At 59.2% G+C, this 19,276-nt stretch overlaps 1 long non-coding RNA gene across 2 annotated transcripts; it reads right to left on the bottom strand.

Annotated features, from left to right (window-relative positions):
* Nucleotides 1-74: 74 nt before the first annotated feature.
* Nucleotides 75-6,522, bottom strand: LOC306640624. Of its 2 annotated transcripts, none has more exons than XR_013757835.1 (3): nt 6,465-6,522; nt 4,772-4,826; nt 75-1,060 (listed from the first exon to the last, which is right to left on the bottom strand). It is a non-coding gene; the product is annotated as an uncharacterized lncRNA (long non-coding RNA). The 2 variants fall into 2 exon arrangements; XR_013757836.1 differs by lacking the exon at nt 6,465-6,522 and adding an exon at nt 5,071-5,912.
* Nucleotides 6,523-19,276: the final 12,754 nt, after the last annotated feature.

Genomic DNA, 19,276 nt, shown 5'->3' on the forward strand with positions numbered 1-19,276 from the left:
AAACGGGAGCTGGAAGCTCAACGCAGGCCACGGGCGACCCCAGAGCCTGGGTTGTGTCAGGGGCGGGCGCACCTGGTCCTGAGCGGGCTCTGCCCACAGGTACTCCCTGGAAGCCAGCATGGTGCAGCACAAGTGCCGCTGCTGCCAGGCGCTGCGGACCTCACAGAGGAAGGTGAGCCTGAGCTGTCCCGATGGCTCCAGCCGGACCTTCCGCTACATCCAGGCCGAGGCCTGCGGCTGCCTGGGCCAGCGGTGCCACTCACCAGGTGACGCCAGCCACTCAGAGTCATCGGAGTCTGAGTCTAAGGAGAGCAAAGAGCAGAGCTCAGAGTCAGAGAGTAGTAGCCAGGAGGGGCCACCTGGTCCTCTCCAGTGAGCTGGCCAGTGCTGCTGTGTCTTCCTGGACACACCAAGGAAAACATCCTTTGCATCCTCCAAGGCCAGTAGACCGTGCACCCTCGTCAAGGTGACTGCAGTCTGGGACACATCATGCACTCACTACGTTCTTCTCCAGGGCCGATCTGACCCTCGAGATGTCCTTGGAAGTGGGGAGCCCTTATCCACCTGTGCCCTCTGTTCAGGAATATGGAGCAGTGGGCTCCTCTGTGGCTCTGGCCTGCTCCTTGGGACTTCAGCATCACACAAAGCTCTCATTAACGACAGTCTCTTGGACGTGGGTAGTGCCTGCCTGGCCTTGCTCCTACCTCGGCCCTGGGCCCATGTACCCCTCCTCAGGAAATGACCAATCTGTTTCATAAATACACTTGGAGCATTTTGCAATTTGTGGACTATGTGCATTCTTGACCTTGGTCATAAATCCAGGAATAGGGTGAGGTCAGGCCCAGGCCCGGGAACTCACACCCTAGGCTGGACACTAGGGCTACTGGGGGAACCCTGCTGCCCCCAGCTCCTTGAAATGTCCATCCATTCCAGGAGGAAGACAGGCATGACTTTAGGTTTGCCAGAGGTGATAGTCACTCTGCAGAGGCCATTGATGGTCCAGTTGTTGACCAGAGTCAAGGAGGCATCTGGTCACAGCACATGGAGAGTCACAGAGTGCCTGGATGGATGAATGAATGAACAAATGAGTGAGAGAGTGAGTGAAAGAGTGAGTGATTGAGTGAATAAATCAGTGAGTGAGTGTGTTCATGAATAAATGAATGTGTGAGTGAGTGAATGAGTGAGTGGGTGAATGAGTGAGTGAGTGAGTGAGTGAGTGAATGAGTGAGTGAATGAGTGAGTGAGTGAGTGAGTGAATGAGTGAGTGAGTGAGTGAATGAGTGAGTGAGTGAGTGAGTGAGTGGGTGAGTGAATGAGTGAGTGAGTGAGTGAATGAGTGAGTGAGTGAGTGAGTGAGTGAATGAGTGAGTGAGTGAGTGAGTGAGTGAATGAGTGAATGAGTGAGTGAGTGAATGAGTGGGTGAGTGAATGAGTGAGTGAGTGAGTGAGTGAGTGAGTGAATGAGTGAGTGAGTGAGTGGGTGAGTGAGTGAGTGAGTGGGTGAGTGAATGAGTGGGTGAGTGGGTGAGTGGGTGAGTGAGTGGGTGAGTGAATAAATGAGAGTCAGTGCATGAATGAATGACTCAGTGAGTGAGTGGGTGAGGAAGTGGATCCAGGTGGCCCCACCAGAGGCATCCAGACATGTCCATGCACCAGGTGAGGGTCTCTGAGCTGAGGCTTCCCTGTGAACCCGCGCTGCACCTCACAAAGCTTGCAGAGGCTGTTTCCTGGCCCAGCCTGTGTGTGCCTGTGTGGTCCCAGGGAGGTCAGCACCCCACAGAGGACCCAAGGACGCTTTGCAGAGTATGGCTAGAGTTCTTGGGTCCAGCTGTCTCCTGCTCCTCCCTGCGCCCACCCTCTGGCCCCCAGAACTGCCATGACCTTAGTATCTCTCTCTTCTGTGAAGCCCCAGGGAGGCCTGACCCCCAGAGACACCTGGCCTCAGTCACTCAGCCCCAGCCACACCAGGAGTGGAGGTGGCAGGCACTGCTGGCCCCAGGCTCCAGGAACAGCCAGAGGGACCCAGACAGGCCTGGGAGGAGCAGGGAACTGCAGTCAGCCCAGGGGCCACACTAGCACATCAGTCCCAGGGGTTTCAGACCTGACCCAGCCCCAGCACTGGGCAGGCGGGGCGAGGCGAGTGCACCCAGAGCAGATGCCCATGGGCAAGGTGTCGGCCTGCTGAGTCCTGGCCACATGTGGGGAGGCCTGAGCTGGGCTCTGGAGGGCAGGGGCTGACAGGCTGGATGGAGCTGCACACCTGGGCACATCCTGGGGCCAAGGGTCCTGCCCAGGCCTCCCAACATCTAAGGGGCCCAAAGCCCCTCTGTCCAGGCAGAAAGGGCCTCAGACCTGTGGACACTGGGCAGGCATGTGGAGTGCTGGAGTGGGCAGGGCGAAGTCAACTCCATCCAGATGTCCTGTGATGGCGGGAGGTGGGGGACACAGCCCTCATGTCTGGTCCGTGTCTCATCAAGGGAAACTGAGGCCCAGAGAGGCTGCATGCTGGCCACCAGCAGTATGGACGTGGGAAGCTGGACTTGAGTCCCGTCTGTGTGGGTCTCTTCCCCAGCCTGGCTCCTGGAGTTTGATGTCCCTGTTTGGCCACTGGCTGCCTCAATTTCCAGGCCTGGCTGTGTTGGGGCTGGGGGCCCAGGTTGGACGTCATGGTGCCACATTGTTTTCCGGAGTGTGGCCGCATGCCCTGTGTCTGCCAGGGGATCAGGCCGGGCCAAGGGCTCGGGGCCTGGGGCTGGGCTTAGGTTCTCGGCAGACCGTCCCTCAAGATAGCCCCAAGTGGGAAGCTGGGTGGTGTGGCTCCTGGTGAGGTGAGGACGTCCTCTCAGGGTTCCAGGGTCCCACTGGGCAGGGGAGGTTGGGACTGGCTGGAGGACCGTGGCCCTCCCACCCTTCTGCCCTGTGGCCCCCAAGGCCCTTCCAGCTCCTGCCTGAGGCTGTCTGCAGGCCTGGAAGGTAGGGAGCACTCCTGGGCCCGGTCCTCACTGGGCTTCTGGCCACAGGGTTTCACCTTGATGGCTGGTTACCTGGCAGGCTGCCTGCCTGGGGGTGTCTGGCAGGTCCTGCCAGCGTGGAGGCGGGGTGCCTGGGTTCTCCCAGAGGTCTTGTCCCCAGCTGCCTCATGGGACGGGGCTATCTGCTCCTAGCTGTGTGGGCCACAGAGTTGACCTGGGGGGAGGGTCAACTCCGTTAGTGACCATGTGGGGGCAGCAGAGGGGCCTCCCTCATTGTGACCACGGGTGGCAGGGCAAAGCACAACCTGGGAGCTTGGCCAGTCCTGCAGGCCTGCTGACCCTGCTGACCTCGCAGCTGCTGCCAGGGCCCTAATTGGTGCTGCTGACCCCTGGAGAGGATCGGGTGTCTCAGCGAGCCGCCTCTTCCTGTCGGGGGCGGGTAGGCGCCGCAGGACAACCCTCCAGCCCCAGAGCATTCACGGGCCTGCGTCACTGCCCTGCCTGGAACCCTGGTGCAGCGGCGGGAAGTAGCGGATCGCATGTCCCTGGGCGGGAGCACCTGCCCACCCTGCCCCCCGCAGTCCAGGCCAGGTTATGCAAGCCGCTGTTTCCGGACAGAGCCGCAGAAGCTGGACGTGGCCTCAAACACCTTGGCGGGCCGCTCCTCTGCCCGCAGGGGCGGCTCCCTCCTTCCTGTTCCTCCTGAACAGGGCAGGGGACAGGATGACCTGTCACACTTGAGACAAGCAGGAAGAGGACCTGTGGGCGTGGCTTGGGCAGCTCCTGGTGGCCCCGAGCGGGCTCACTTTAGGGGCTGCCTCAGGGGCCCATGAACGTGAGTTCCGCCTCCTTCATGCTCAGGGATTCATACTGGGGACAGTTTCTGCCAGACCCTCTGCCCCAGGACTTCTTGGATCCTGGCAGAAATGATCCAGCCCTGACCCAGGTCTGAGGCCAGAGCCAGAGCACTGGGCCCCTGGGCCATCCTGGCAGAGCAGGGTGGGACAGCACAGGTGGGAGGGGCAAGGCTGGGGCAGGGGAGAGAGGGCCAGGTGGAGAAGGGGCCTCCAGACCCCCGTTGCCTCCTGGAGGTTAGGGTGGCAAAGCCGGGGGAGGGGAGGTGGGAGCGGGAGACTGTTTCCCTCCACACAGAAGCACAGAGACCTCTCAGGGCTTGGATGGGCAAACGCAGAGGGGTCTGCCCGCAGGGTCCCAGGACAGGGGCCAGAGCGCCAGGCCTGGAAGCCTGTTCTCACTGTGGGGGCTTCCCTCCTCACCTCAGAGGGGGCCGCTCCCCTCCTACCCCAGCTAGTGGGCTGTGCCAGGAATTCACCTTTCACAGAGCACAGCAAGACTCAGGACGAGGAGGGCCACCCTCAGCACGTCCTGGGCCTACAACTGAGGCTTCCAGTGTGCGGTGGCTGTACCAGGAGGACCCCAAGCAGCCCAAACACACACAGGGACGTGCGTGGCATGCTTCTGAGTGGGGTCCTGCCCCGGCCTTCCATGATAGCGTGGCCCCTGGCAGCCCATTTGTGGCCATGTGGAATCTGGGTCTGGGAGGAAGACAGGGAGGGAAGCTGGTGGGCGGTGAGTCGGGACACAGTGAGCTCGCAAGCGAGTGCACACCCTTCCCTCATCCTCCACTACCAAGGAGTGACTCGATTTACCTGCTGGTGGCCATGCCCTGCCACCTTCTTGCCTGTCCCCACTGTCCCCACCCCGCACACCCCCTCTTTCAGTCTGGGGCTTCTCAGCCCTGAGAGCCCTGTGCAGGGCCCCAGCCTCAGGGGCCTTACCTGTAACCCTGGGTCAGGGTCTCCTGTGCTGGACCCCACCTGGCTCTGCCTCAACCTGGCACAAGCGGACAAACAGGGTTCGGCCTCCTGAGCCGTGGCAGAGCCCTGGGCTGGGCCCTGTCCTCCTGGGAGCTTTCCTCACCATGACCACTGCCCCACACACCACCCTAAGCCCCAGACCCACCGGTGGATGTTCTGTACCCCAAACCGGGATGGTGCATAGCCCCCAGATGCTTCTCCCAGCTGATCTGGAGCTTCGGAGGCTGGCTCCCACCCCAGGGCTTGGGCCCACCCCTGACCTGCTGCCTCTGCCAGGCCCCCGCAACTGATGTGGGCCTTTGTGGGCTGAGAGGGGGACTGCAGGAGGGCACCAGAGAAGGGTCCCCAAAACAGGTCACAGCAGCCACAGCCCTGTGCAAACCTTCTCCTCCTCCAACACAAACAACTGAAGCTCCGTGATGTTCCAGAGTAGCCAGGCTTATGCCCATCAATAGGCCCCTGGCCAGTGCCAAGCCCAGGAGCTGTTCTGTGAGTGTCTCAGCTCTCCCCAGCCTCCGGGGCCATCTCCAAAGACCCCAATCTGAGTGCGGAGGCTGGGGGAGTGGACCTCTGGGGCACTTGGCAGGGTGGCCCTTCCCACACACAGGCCTCCTCCTGCCACCCTCCCACTTTGGCCCTTGACCCTTCGGCTTACACCCAAGGGGTCACCCATCGGACCCAGGGAGCATCTGAGCAGGGAGCCAGGCGGCGCAGGGAGCCTTAACTGCCCCCAGGCAAGAGCAGAGCCTGTGCCTTCATGTCAAGACCCATCTCCCTTCCACTCCCAAGTGGAGCCTGAGGGGAGGGATGTCTCCAGACACCCTCCATCAGCCTCGGCCTCCAGCCTGTGGGGCAGGGGTGGGCAGCTCCTGTTGCGTCCCTCTGGGCTCCATCTCTGGGTGGGTCTGTATCTCCTCCTGGCCCCACTGCTGACGAGTCCCCTCCTGGCTGAGGGCTGTGCTCTTGAGCCTCCTGTTCCATGAAAGGGAGCAGGAAAACAGACTGAGGATTCCCGGCCTGACGGGCAACCCCATTTGGATGGGTTTCGTGTGGAAACGGTGGGGCTGAACCGCCGTGGCAGGACCTGCCTCGAATCCCCTGTTGCTGGCACCTGCCCGCCATGGACTGTGGTACCTGCTCCAGGTTCAGGAAGCCCCCACGCAACTCCAGAGACCCAGTCTCTTCTCCAGGATGCCATGGGCAGCTGTCCCTGGGGCGGCATCCTTGCCTCCGCTGGGGACTCTGAGGCCGCGAAGGCCACTTTCCCCTGCTGTCTGCAGCGGTCGGGGCCTGGGCTTGCCTGCTTGCACATGGGCGTGCCTGTGCAGCCATGTGCTGCAGGTCGCCAGCCTGACACGCCACGTGCACACCAGGGCTCACCCAGGGCCGTGGCCCTGCAGGAGGGGCTCTCCCCGGCTGGGGTCCCCTCTTCCAAACAATAATGCATGGGGGTGACCTGGGGGCAGCTCCTGTGTCCCCAGCAGCTGGGGGCCGAGCACTGCTGGGAGGGAGGCCCTGTGACTGCCTGGCCCAGCCACACAGACCAGTCCTCACCAGGCCCTCAGGCCCACCACCCCAGGTACAGCTCAGTGTTGCTTGCCGGCCACTGACCTTGGGCAGCCCCGACCCATGGCCCTCAGGAGTGCCGACTCACCTCAGTGACCTGCAGACTCGTTTCTGAGCTTCCACATCCCTGGCATGGTGCTGTGGCCCTGGGAGGCCAGAATATGGGGACAGGAAACTCCCAGCCAGGCAGGAAAGCAGGCTGAGGGCCACACCTGGGCCTGTGCCCCTGCGAGGTCTGGCCCTGAGGGCAGGCCTGTGCTTCCCCTTCCCAGTGCCTGGGCCAGGCAGGGCCAAGGTCTCCCTGACCGCAGCTGGGGGAGGGGCCTGGCCAGCCTGGGCACCGCTTCCTCTCAGCACTGGGCCTTTGGGGAAGCACCCTCTGCAAACCCCACCGTCCCTGAGTCAACACTAGGTTCCTGGAGCAAGGGAGGGCCTGTTTGCTGACGGACACTTGGCCTTGCAGTCCCGGGACAGGACACTGGCCCTGCTCATGTTTGCTTTCCTCTCGTCTGAGCCTGAGCAAACGTGATGGCCAGAGGGCTGCCCCTCGCTCTGTCCTGCAGCACACCCGCCTGCATCAGGGCCCTTCCTGCCCACTGCGGAGAGCCAGCCCAAGGCCATGGCCTTGTACAGGGTGTCAGTGGGGCGGGGGGAGGGCACCCCAAGTGGTGGGGCAGTGGGCAGGGATGCCGGGAGCAGCTGCTGGGAGCCTGGTGTGGCCAGCCCGGCTCCTCAGCTAGCTGCTCAGGTGGCTCTGCCTGGACACAGCTGCCCCCCCACCCCCCAGTCTTCCCCATTCCTCTTTGCCTCCTGTCCATGTCCACGTGAGGCTATTGTGCTGGCCCCTCCTAGCTGCCCACGAGCTCATTCTTCAAACCACGCAGAGCTTCTGGGGATTTCTTATCTTGATGCCATTTTGAATTCCCAGGTTAAGTGTGGGAACAGAACCAAGAGCTCCCGCTGCCCTCTCCCCGATGGGCCGGCATAGATTCCGCTTCGTGCACGTCACTCTTCGTATCTACAAGTTCTTCCTGAACCACTCGAGTGTAGCAAACAAGCCCCTTCCCCCAGAGACGCAGGGTGTCCACAGCATCAGGGCCCTGACTCGGGACCCCATGCGCTGGCTGCGCCCCCACAGCTGATCTGAGGCCACGCGCCACAGGAGTGTGCCTCTTTTGTCTCCTGTCTGGAACTGCCCCCACCCTGTTTCTCGGCCCTGACGTTGGTGGGGCATGCACAGCACCACGCGGAACTGTCACGCTCAGGCTGGGCGCACACTGAGGCAAGGACGCGGTGCAGACAGGCCCTCCCAGTGCGCCACATCAGAGCCCTCCCTGAGGGCCACCTTCCTTGCCTGGTTCGGGGCTTTCTTGGGAAGTTGCCATTTTCCCCTTGGAATTAAGAAGTGCCTGTGGGAGGTGCTGGGACCACGTGGCTTCCTGCTCCCTCAGCCTGCCTTTACCACTCTGCCGGGGTCTGCGGAGTCCTTCCACCCTTCTTAGTGGGTGTTGCTACAGGAAGGGCTTTCTCTTCTCTTCCATTTATTTGTTTTTCATTTTCCATTTATCTCAGTAGAGGTTCCTATTTCAGAATGGATATTTTTAAAGCTATAAATTAGCCAGCAAAATAGTGGGCTAGAAAGTTCTGAGTTCCCTCCTCCACAGGAGCATTAACGACACTGCCACCAACAACACCGGAAGCAAGAAGAAACTGCCTGACCGTCTTCACCAGGGCTCTGGAGAACGGCAGAGCCAGGCGGGCAGCAGCCAGCAAACACCCAGCACGCAGAAGCCTCTTCAAAAGGGCAGAGTGCTCCCAGCACGTTGACTCACACCACCCACAGCCTCCCCAGTCTTGAAGAGTCACCTCCCTGCCGTAGAAGGCCAATTGCTCCACCCTGTTAGGAGGACTCTTGGAGGACTGATGTGAGATGCCCAGTTTCAGCACTATTTTGCTTAATTTGGAACTCAGGTGGGAAAAGCAGTGTGCACTACTTATAAAAGCTTCCAGAGGCCACAGGCCCAGAATCCTGGGGCAAGAGATTAAGGGTGGAGATATCCAACGGACTTCAGGGCCTAGACAAGCTGAGGAAGAATCTGGGAAACTAAGACATCCAAAAGCAGCCTGTATACAGGGGAATTTAGAAAGCTGCCATCGTGGCCAGGCAAGACCTCACCTCATGCTAATTCATGGGTTCAGAATGAGCTGAACTCAGTGTCAAACGATGGCTTCAACCCACAGCCAGGATATGAACTCTGGGGACACTCCTGTCAATCAAGAAAATCTCTTTTAAAACTTTAGTGAAGTAGGGGAGAGTGTTGGGGAAGATATTGCCTAAATTATATAGTTATACTGTGTCCATGCACAATATATAACAACAAATCCCATAATTATGTACAGCTATAATGTCACAATAAAAATGCTAAAAAAAAATTAGTGGAACACAAGCTAAAGGAACAGTATCTTCAGCAATCACACATGACAAGGAATAGTCTTTGCAAAACTAGATTAAAAACATCTGAAAAACAGTGGACTTCTATAGCCTTCAACAAGAAGAAAGAAGAAACAAGAATAACAAACATTAGAGAAGTGGTAGAATCCAATATCCAGGGTTACCACATAATAGTCAAATCCCTGATTTTCAACAATGACAAAATCACAAGACTTATAAAGAAACAAGAAAACATGACCCATTCAAAGGAACAAAATTAACTGGTATAAATCATCCTTGAGCAAGTTCAGACATTAATCCTAGTGGGCAAAGACCGTCAGACAACTGTCTGAAGTATGTTCAAAGGACTGAAGGAAACATAGACAAAGGAACAAAGGAAATCAGTGAGAACGCATGCAGAAAGCCAGAAAATCAACAAAGAGGTCCGGACCATAAAGATTCTGGGGTTGAAAAGCCTAATAACTGAAATGGAAGCATGGCTAAAGGGTTCAAAAGCAGATGTGAGCAGGTGGAAGAGATTCAGTGAAGCAAAACATAGGACACCTGAGGGTATCGAACCTGAAGAGAAGAAAGAAAAGATTGGCGAAAAGAGAACAGAGCCTGAGGGACTGGGGAGCAGTACCGGGGTCGACACACACTGCTGGAGTCCAGAGGGGAAGACAAAGGGGAGAGGGATCGTCCGAAGAAGCAATGGCCAACAATTTCCTAAATCTGATGTAATACATGAATCTACAAATCCAAGAAGTTTGGCGAACTCCAAGTAGGATGAACTCTAAGAGGTCCACCATGAGACACATGATAAACTGTCGAAAGAGAAAACAGAGTCTCAAATTCCATAAGGGAGAAGCGACATGCAGTATTTGAGGGCTATGGAACTAGCACCGGATTTGCCATCAGAAACCTGGGAAGGTGCTCTGGGGAGATGGCTCAGTGGGTAGAGTGCTTGCCTTGCAAGCATGAGGCCCTGGGTTCGATCCCCAGTGAAGAAAGAAAGAAAGAAAGAAAGAAAGAAAGAAAGAAAGAAAGAAAGAAAGAAAGAAAGAAAGAGAGGAAGAAAGAAAGAGAGGAAGAAAGAAAGAGAGGAAGGAACCTGGGAGGACAGGACAATGGGGCATGTTTAAATCGCCAAGAGAAAAACCACTTGCCAAGAAGTCTATGTCTGGCAAAAATGTCCACCAGAAACCAGGGAAAGTCACGCCATCTTCAGGTCCACAAAGGCTGAGGGGCGCATGGCTCCGGGACATTCCCGACAAGAAACACTGAAGGAAGTCCTCCAGGCTGAGATGAAAGGACACCAGACAGTAACTCAGGTACAAGAAGAAATACATCCAGCCAAACTAAATGCAGGGGAAAACACGAACGGCCAGCATTATTGTCAGTTTGCTTCATAACTGCACTTTTATTTTCAACAGGCTTTAAAAGGCAAATGCAGCCAGGCGTAGTAGGGCATGTCTATAATCCCAGCGACTTGGGAGGCCAAGGCAGGAGGATTATGAGTTCAAACCAGCCTCAACAACTTATTGAGGCCTTAAGTAACTCAGTGGGACCCTGTCTCTAAGTAAAATACAAAAAGGGGGCTGGGAATGTGGCTCAGTGGTTGAGTGCTCCTGGGTTCTATCCCCAGGAGCAAAATTTCAAAAAAGGCACATGCATAAAAATAATTCTAGATCTATGCTATTGGCTATCCACGGTTTAAAGACGGAATGCATGACATGGAAGGGAAGGTGCCACAGAGTCCCTTTGTATGTAATTGGAGCTGTTATTAGTTCAGATTAGACAACTGTAGCATGTGATCCCCAGAGTAATCTCGAAAAGAAGTCTACAGAATATAGAAAATCAGGTGGGACTCAAAATTCATCAGTTCAAAAATTCAAGTAAACAAAAAGGGAATGAGGCTCCAAAAGAGCAGCAGACACAGGCAGCACGGTGAAGGCACACGGAGCGCACCCTCTGCACAGTCACGGGCCTGACGTCGGGAGCGCGCTCCACTGGGAGGGCAGGACCGGCAGGCCTGGGAAGGGAGCCCAGCACCTCGCTCAGACAGGCAGGACGCGGCAGGACAAAAGGAAGAAAGATGCTCCCTGCAGTGTCGCGGAAAGAGAGCCGCAAGGCCGGGCTAAGGGGCAGGACAGCCCGCACGCAGGCTACGAGAGACCAAGAAGGACCTGGCGTGCCACTCAGGAGAGTCGGCCCAGCCTGTGAATGAGTGTGTGCCAGCCACACGGCGCTACCTGGGCTGAGGGGATGCCAGTGGGCCTCCGGGCCTCACTCTCAGCAGCAGACGGAGAGAGACAAGACGGACGCCGGGGGGAGGCTGGCGGACCACCGGCCAGGGCGCACACACAACCCTCCCCAACAGCAGAGCACACAAGCAACACGCTCCAGGACGAGACACAGGCCACGCGCCCAAGGCCCAGCGAGACCATAGAGTAGGCTTTGCGACCACAGAGCATGAAGCAACAGAACAGGGAAGGACAAAGGGCTGTTGCCAATGCAGGTTGAACTTCGCACCCAGCACCCAGAAGGTGGAGGAGGCGTCCCGAGGGGAGCCACCCCTAACTCAGGCTGGAGGGGACAAGGTGGCCCAGAAGTCCAGGGATTCTGAGCTTGGAAGAAGGGAGAGTGCGGGGAGGCGGTGGGGGAGGCCTCGCAGTGGCCACCTGCCCCGCCCTGCCCCTGCGGGAGCCCCGAGAGGAAGGGACACTGGACCTAAGGCTGGAGGGTGGGCAGGTGGGCGGCCGGGGTCCCGGCAGTGACAACGACAGCTGCAGGGGAAGCGGCAGGACCAGGAGCCAGTGCTCTGAACAGACCAGGAAAGCAGGAGCTTTGGGTGGACAGGCTGAGAACAAAGGGCAGGAGGCGGAAAGAAAGGCAGACGGGACGGGGGGCAGACGGCTGCTCGGCCAGCCCCCCGATGGGGCTGACCCTGCTCCCGGGTGTTTCTCGGGGGAATCTGCCAGCTGAAGACGGTGTGCGGCGGCCTCTGCTCAGAGGGCGGATCTGTGCCTGCCGTGGAATCCTTTAGTTCATAGTTTTGAGTTCAAGTGCCAGTTCCCAGGGACAGAGGCAGGGATGGAGGACCTGAGCGCAGCAGAGACTACCCCCTGCACAGGGCTGCCACCTCCAAGCCTCTGCTGGGCAGCAGCTCTTGACAACGGGCTCCTGGTGCCACGGGAGCCCCAGAGAGGACGGCTGTGAAGAGGTCACGGGCCTTCCAGCCCTGTAGCCCTGGGCGCAGAGAGCAGTGCCCGGAGTCTGACTTCCCAACTACCAGACCTATGCGAGAGAACTTGCTGGGCCGGCTCTGTGGTCAGTGTCTCCATTCCAGCGCACTGCTCCACCTGAACCCAGCTTTCTCTCGACATCCATCACCCCTTGCTGGTGTCTTGGGTTCAACTGTGCAGGTCATGCAAAAAGGGACTCTCCTGCCCACTCTACAGAGATAGAACGATCCCAAGAGGGCACGGTGAGCAGCACAGGCCAACCATCAGACAGCCTGGCCAGGACACCACCTGACGGTCAGTTCTGAGGGGGACAAACAGCGGAAGCGCAGCTACCAGGGAGACCAAGCTGGAACCCTCCAGGAGAGGTCCCGGGACCCCACAGCTCTGTGGGAACACCACTGACTGTTTAAGGAAGTGACGCCAGTGCTTCTCAAGCCTTCCAGAACACTGAGAAGAAGGGAGGCTTCGAAGCCCGCTGGTGGAACCCTCCCAGGGCGCTGCAGGAAGGGAGGAGAGAGAGCAGCATCCCCCGCACGTGTATGCAGAGAGCCCGGCTAGTGGACTAGCTCAGCAGCATTTAAAGCAGCGACCGCCGTGGTCAAGTGGCTCTATCCCTGGGAGGCAAGGGTGGCTTGCAGTAGGGGATCAACCAACAACAGGCACCCTTCAACAGAAGGAAGGCCAGAGGACCCACACCGAAAGCTGCGTGCCGGAAGTCCGAGTCCTCGAAGGGCAGCAGCTATGCAGAGCCCCGACCTGGGAGGCGAGCGCTGAATGCACAGACTTCCATGGCTGAGATCACTCCTCTTCCTCCAGGGTCCCAGCAGAAGCGGAGCTCTAGCTGGGGCAACAAGGCAGAAGGAAGGACCCGCCACCAAATACAAGCAAGTGACGTGAGTGTGTAGGCAGAACACCCTAAAAACTCCACAAAGGCCCGTTCAAACTAATAGGAGCAGATGTTACCCAGAGACTCCACAGATTCCATGCAGCCCGAAACAAATTCCAAAGGTGCACTGTGTAGGACTAGAAAAATCCATCCTAAAATTATATGGGATCTCCTAGGACCCTGAGGAGCCAAAATATTCTCGAGGAAGAAGATCAAGGTTGGAGGACTCAAACTTGCTGATTTCAGCAGGAGTTACACCTCTTATGGCCCGTTGAGTCCAGACTTGTCTGCAAGACCTCTCCGTCTTTCCAACAAACACACAGTCCTGGAAAAACTGGAAGTGCACGTGAAGAGGCAAGCTAGACCCTCACCTCACCCCTGTGGGCTCAAGAACCCACAGTGCGGCCCAGGGGCAGGTGCAAGAGCTGGAGCCACGAGGCCGTCACCCCAGCACTATTCACAGCACCAGGGCCCTTGGCCATGTGGACAGCCCCTCATGGCGGCTGAGCCCTCAAGGGCTGTCCACCGGGGCCGAGGGCTGAGCAGGGCTGAGCAGCTGGTGACAATGGGTGGTGGCCTGGGCTGGTGGCAGCTGCGGCAAGAGGTGGCTTATGCTGGGGATGGCCTCTGGAGGGGACTGGGGATGTGTTATGGCCCCCCGGGGTCTGGCAGGCCCTCACTCCTAGGGGGATGATTCCAGAGTGGCCTCTGCGTGACCCTGGGGTCTTTGTCCAGGGGGCCTAAGCTCTGCATAGGCCCCTTTGTCCTGCTTTGTCTGGGCTCACAGGCTCAAATAATGGACAGGGACTCGCCCCAGGGCAGGGCCACAGGGCAGGATCCTGGCACGGCCCTGGGGGCTGCTAGCCAGCTCCCCCTTCCCAGCAGGAACAGCCGTGTCCCTTCCTCCTTACCTCTGCTCCCTGCTCCTTCAACTGTGAAGAGGTAAACTGACCCCGCAGGCTGAGCAAACAGGCCAGGTGGCCAGCCACATCCGGGAGTCTCAATAGCCGTGACCCTGACCAGCCACACTGGGCCTGTCCTGCCCTGTCCACCTGAGGGTGCCAGGTGGGACGAGGGCAGGACCTGGATTGGGGGCTGCAGCTGCCCCCTCACCATGAGCCTTTGTTCAGTGCTAGGCCCCAGAAAAGTGCCATCTAGGAGAAGGTGGGCAGGGACGGGCAGGACATCCTGGCTCCAAGAATGGGTGAGGCACAAAGGGCTTGAGCAGGGGAGAGGGAGCCAGTCAGCCAGGCTGTGGACATATGCCTACCCAACACCTGGGGCAGTACCCAGGTATTACTGGGCACCAGCTGCTTTCCCAGCCTGTGGGGAGCCTGAGGAGAATGGGGTCCAGCAGGTGAGCAGCCCCTGAGCACAGACGGCCCAGGCCACGGGTGGGGTCCTTCCAGTTCTGCAGCAATGACCCTGGCAGTGAGCTGGACATGAAGGAGAACTTTGGAGACCCTGCAAAACTTGACCCTGGGACCTGCTACTTGGGAAATGATGGGGTGGGGAGTGGCCAGTTGGAACACTTGCCTGGGGGTCCTGGGGAGGAGAGGCCAGAGCCTGCTCTGACCTGGGACAGCCCAGGACCAGGACAGGCTGCCATGTGGGATCCTGAGGCCTCCCCATAGTAGACCTGCATTAAAGGAACAGTGGACAAAGGGGAGGGCAGGTCCAGCCTGACCAGAGCCTTGGTGAGCCCAGGGGCAATCTGTGGGGCCACTGGCCAAGCAAGGGATGATAGTCAGCAAAACGTGTCAAAACCTTTTGAAAATAGTATTGTGGTAAAACACAAGACAGAAGTTCCCGTCTCAGCCATGTTCTGTGCACAGGGGCACTGGGCACTGACGCTGTGTGCCTGTCACCCTGCCCAGCTGGAGCTCTTCCCCAGGGGACGCTGCTCCCGCTGCAGCCCCTCCTCCTTCGTGTCTGAATCACCACAGAAGGGACCTCCGGAGGACCTCCCACCTCCTGGCGCTGTGGGTGATGTTATCAGGGCCACAGGTACGCACGGGTCTGAGTCCCTGCTGTCCATTCTCTGGGGCAAGTGCCTAGGAGTGGAGTCCCGGATCACACCGGATCAGGAGCGCTGGGCTGTTCGCCACAGTGGCCACAGGCCTCGCCAGCCCACCTTTGGCACGCGGGCTTGTTTCTCCAGGTCCTGGCCAGCACGGACTGTCTTCTCTCGTCACAGCCAGCCGAGGGGGTGTGACGTGGTTCCAAGTTTTCAGGATGGGCTATCGTTTTCTGAGCAATCCCGCCTCTTCAAATGCATCCTCAGAAATGCAGACACGGGGGAGAGTGTGGGTCTCCAGAGGTGCTGACGTCGCGCTAGCAAACCACGCAAGCCTAGAAAACACCCGAGAGCCGGGTGGTGAGGCCACAGGCCTGGGTGCTCCCGACCCAGGGTCCATTGCAGGGCAGGTTCTCAGACTGCAAGACAGAACAGAAAGCCCAAGTGTGTGTCAGACAGGAAAGAAGCGCTAGCCCTGCGTACACTGCATCAGGACAGGGTGCCGGCAGCGCCCCCCTGTGCCCAGGAAGCTCGGCAAGCACAGTTGGGGCAGGCGCTCGAGGCCCCTGTTCCGGCAGGGTGGGCAGTGGGACCAGCAGACCCCGGCGGCCCCCAAGGGCTCCCACCACCACTCTGTGGCCTGTGTGCAGCACCTGGCACCTACTGAGGCTGCAGTGGCTCTGGGACCCCAGGAGACTGGAAGACCCTTTGCTACCCACACAGGTGTCGCAAGCTGGCGCTGGAGGAGGTGGAGCTGAACAGGATGCTGGACGTGGGAAGCTTCTGTCTTGCCCTGGTCGGCCAGCCTTGGGCCTTTTTCCCCTTCAGCTTCAACCCTGCAGCCGAGTGAAGCCCAGTGCCTTCCCTGGGGTCTCTGCACATGGGCCCTCCACCCAGGAAGCTCATGAGCCAGCAACACAGATCAGGTACACATGACCAAGGGACATTCCCGAGCTGAGTAGGGGCCCCAGGGCCAAGCCAAGCCATGACCCTGGAGAAGTGAGTCCAGCCCAAAGAGCCTCGTCACTCCTCAGGGACCCTGAGCTGACACAGGCTGGGGCCTCCACCTCTCCAGCCCACTCCTCTGCTGGCCGGCTTCCAGGAGGAGCTGAGATAGGGCAGGTCTGCAGCTGCCCTCCGCACAGCCCAGGGCTTTGCATCCAGAGCAGCCCTGACCAGGGCCCTGCCTTCTCCCTCCCAATCCTCAGAAGCTGCAGGGGGCGAGGGGCATCCTTGTCTGGTGGCGTAGAGCTGCAAATCCTTCCTCCTCCTGCCCGGGCCCCTCCCCAAGAGCAAACACACGTGGCAGCTCAGGGAGCGGGCAGTGCCCTGCCTGGCCTTGAGGCTGGGCCAAGGTGCTCCACTACATAAGCCCAGGCCCCCAGGGAAGGCGCACCTTGCCCCACTTTCTCCTCGCCTGCCGGCCCACCGTGCCAGCCCCAGGATGGGCACCGGGAGCAGGAGCTGGGCACTGGTGTGGGCCCTTGAAGCCCTGCTCATGGTGTGGCCGGCAGGTAAGGCCAAAGCCCCTCGCCCTCTCTATGCTGTTTTCCCAGCAGGGCAGCCCCACCTGGGCATTGTCCTGATCAGCTGGACACACTGCCCTCCCCATGTGTCCGACACCATGGCCTCCTGGCCTTACGGGACTCCTGGGTCCTCAGCCCATGTCCCACTTAGGCCAACATGGTGTCAGGAACGCAGAGGCCAGCTCGGATGGGGGTGTTGGGGAGAAGGTGTGTCCTTTAGCCTCAGGGCAGGGCCCTCGGGGAAACCCCTTGGGGTCTTGGCCTCATGATGGGACAGAAGAGGGCCATGAGCAAGGGGACATGGCTGGGGTCTCTCTGGGACTCTGGGAGGCCCAGTTTCACAGTGTGGAGGGGCAGCCCCCACATGGTCCTCTGCCCAGGACCAGCCTGTCCTCCACAGCTGGGGTAAGAGTCAGCAGAGCGCCCCCACAGGGGCTGCAGCTTCCTGGTAAGGGGGACACTATGTCTGGGTAATAGGGCTGGAGCCAGGTGGATGAGTGAGGTGCCCAGGTTGCTGGCTGAACCCAGGACTGACTGGGTTCCTACCATCCTGCCCCCTGCCAGGCATCTGATGCCACATGGCTGCACAACCTTGTCAGCCAGCTGTTGTTCTTAGCTGTTGCTCTTTCTTGGGAAAGTCACAGTGCCAATACTTACTGTCAACAGGGGAAGATGTGGCCCCAGGGACTGGCCGACCCCTGGCAGGGCCCAGCAGAGAGCTGGCATGACTGCCTGGGGCCCAACCTCCTCTGCTCTTCTACCTTTGGAGCTCGGGGCCTGGGCAGACATGAGGCCGGCTCCCGGGAGCAGGGGGTTCTTGCAGGACTGGCGCTGGGGTGATTCCTTCCCTAGGGCCTGGGAAAGCTGTGGAGGCCCTGCCTGCTGGTTTGGATGCTGGCCTGCTCAGCTCAGCCATGTGCCCCCCCCCCCCCCAGGCTCTTGGGGGCCACGTAGCCTGGGCCCATCCCCTGAGGAGGGTGGGCCTGACTTATGAGTGGCTTCCTCCTCTAACTCACTGGCTCTTGGGGGCAAATTAAGCCCAGAAGTAGGCTTGTTTTTGTCACAGCTGTGGCTGGTGGAATAACCTGGGTCACCTGGAGGGCTTCAGGGCTCTCTCTCCTGGCCTCCTTAGGCTCATGATGGGAAGTGTGCATCCAGACCAGTTGTTGTGGGTGACTGACAGCTGGCATTTCTCTGCCCAGGCAATGGAGACGCAGGTTGCCTGGCCTGAGGAGGGCCTGCCTGGGGTGGATGCCCACATGTTTGGGGTGGTTTGGTCCAGGTGCGTTCAGACACCTGAATCCTCATTCTTGGGGCTGAACCAGCAGGTGGTGGCAGGGGCCAGGCTGGGCCAGCTGCTCTGGGGAGGGGCTGTGGGTCTGGGGCCAGGGTTACAGAGAGGGAGTGGCCGTGCTTCTTGGAAAGGCAGTCAAGCGGGGTCCTCGAGTATCAATGCATGGCCAGTCCCTGTGGCTTCCAGACTCCAGCAGGACTTGGCTGGGAAAATCAAACAGGAAGCTGAGCTGCTGTAGTGCCGTGTGGCTGTGTCCAGGCCTGAGTGCCAGAGAGCGGACATGGTCCCTTGCAGAGCAGCTGGCCTGGCCTGAGCCCTGGGGCCCGGAGCCTGTGGGGTTGAACCTGCCCCTCGTCAAGCTCCCAGCGTTTGGGCTGGTGAGGCAGCCTGGCAGTTCAGACCATTGTGGGCAACCATTCCTGCACTTGGAGAAGAAGACCCTGTGCCACCCGACTCTGGCTTGGGGTCCCATCAGGACCTGGGCTGGTCTTAGGCTTCTGCTCACACCAGAAGCCTCCAGCTATGGTCCACCCTGAGAAGCTGGCCTTTTTCCTTGGGACAGGAGGCATGGGCAACCTCCCTGCTTGGACAGCCATGGTTCAAGGACCAAGACCATTTCCTGATTCCATTCTCTTCCTTGAGCCAGTGAGGGCATCTGCCCTGTCACTGAGAGAGGAGTGTCACCGGCAGAGCCGACTTTGCCCGGGGGCAGCACAGAGCTCCGAGGAAGCCAGCCAGCTCTGTGTGTTGAGTGGCAGGGCTGGGGCATACTGCAGTAGGGTTGGGGTTGCCAGGTCAAATCCCCTTCAGGTTCCCAGAGCTGCGTCATGGAGACCGGTCTCAGGCCAGAGCCTGGCATTGCCAAGGCTGCTGATATCTGGCTTCTCTTTGACTCCCATTCCCTTTCCTGCAGAGACCCAGGGCCATGAGGAGCTGAGCGTGGGAAACATAGAACCCCCCAGGGACAATCACAGGAGAAATGGTGGTATGTGTCCCAGGTTCTGGGTGTGAGGGCTCCTGAACAGGCAGAGGGCTCCGGCCAGGCAGGGAGATACCTTTTCACATAGCCAGGTGTCCCACTGAGACCTTCCTGGACAGGGCCAGGCATAAGGGGGTCCAGAGAAGCCTCAGTATGGAACAGAGGCTCAGGGGCTCATGTGCACATGCACGTGCTCAGGCACACAGTCACATACGACTCCTGCAGACAGAAACACAGGGCAGGAGCAGTTCCAGGGCAGACAGGGTCCAGGAGGGTCCAGTGATGAGCAGTGAGGAACAGGACAGCCCCACCACCTGGACCAGCCCATTAGTGCTGGGCTCCTGATGTCCCAGGGTGGGTATTGCAGAGGGCAGGGCTTGGGAAGGGTATCCCCAGCCACTCTGAGTGACCTGGCCCTCACTCACAGCCCACCTCATATCTTCGTCCGCCTGGCCTGTGACCTTCCACCTATCACCGTGGTACCTAGCACCAGCTGTAAGTAGGTGGCACCCCCATCAGCTG

Source organism: Sciurus vulgaris, assembly GCF_902686455.1.
Source record: "Sciurus vulgaris genome assembly, chromosome: 11".
In the NCBI taxonomy this organism is placed as follows: domain Eukaryota; kingdom Metazoa; phylum Chordata; class Mammalia; order Rodentia; family Sciuridae; genus Sciurus; species Sciurus vulgaris.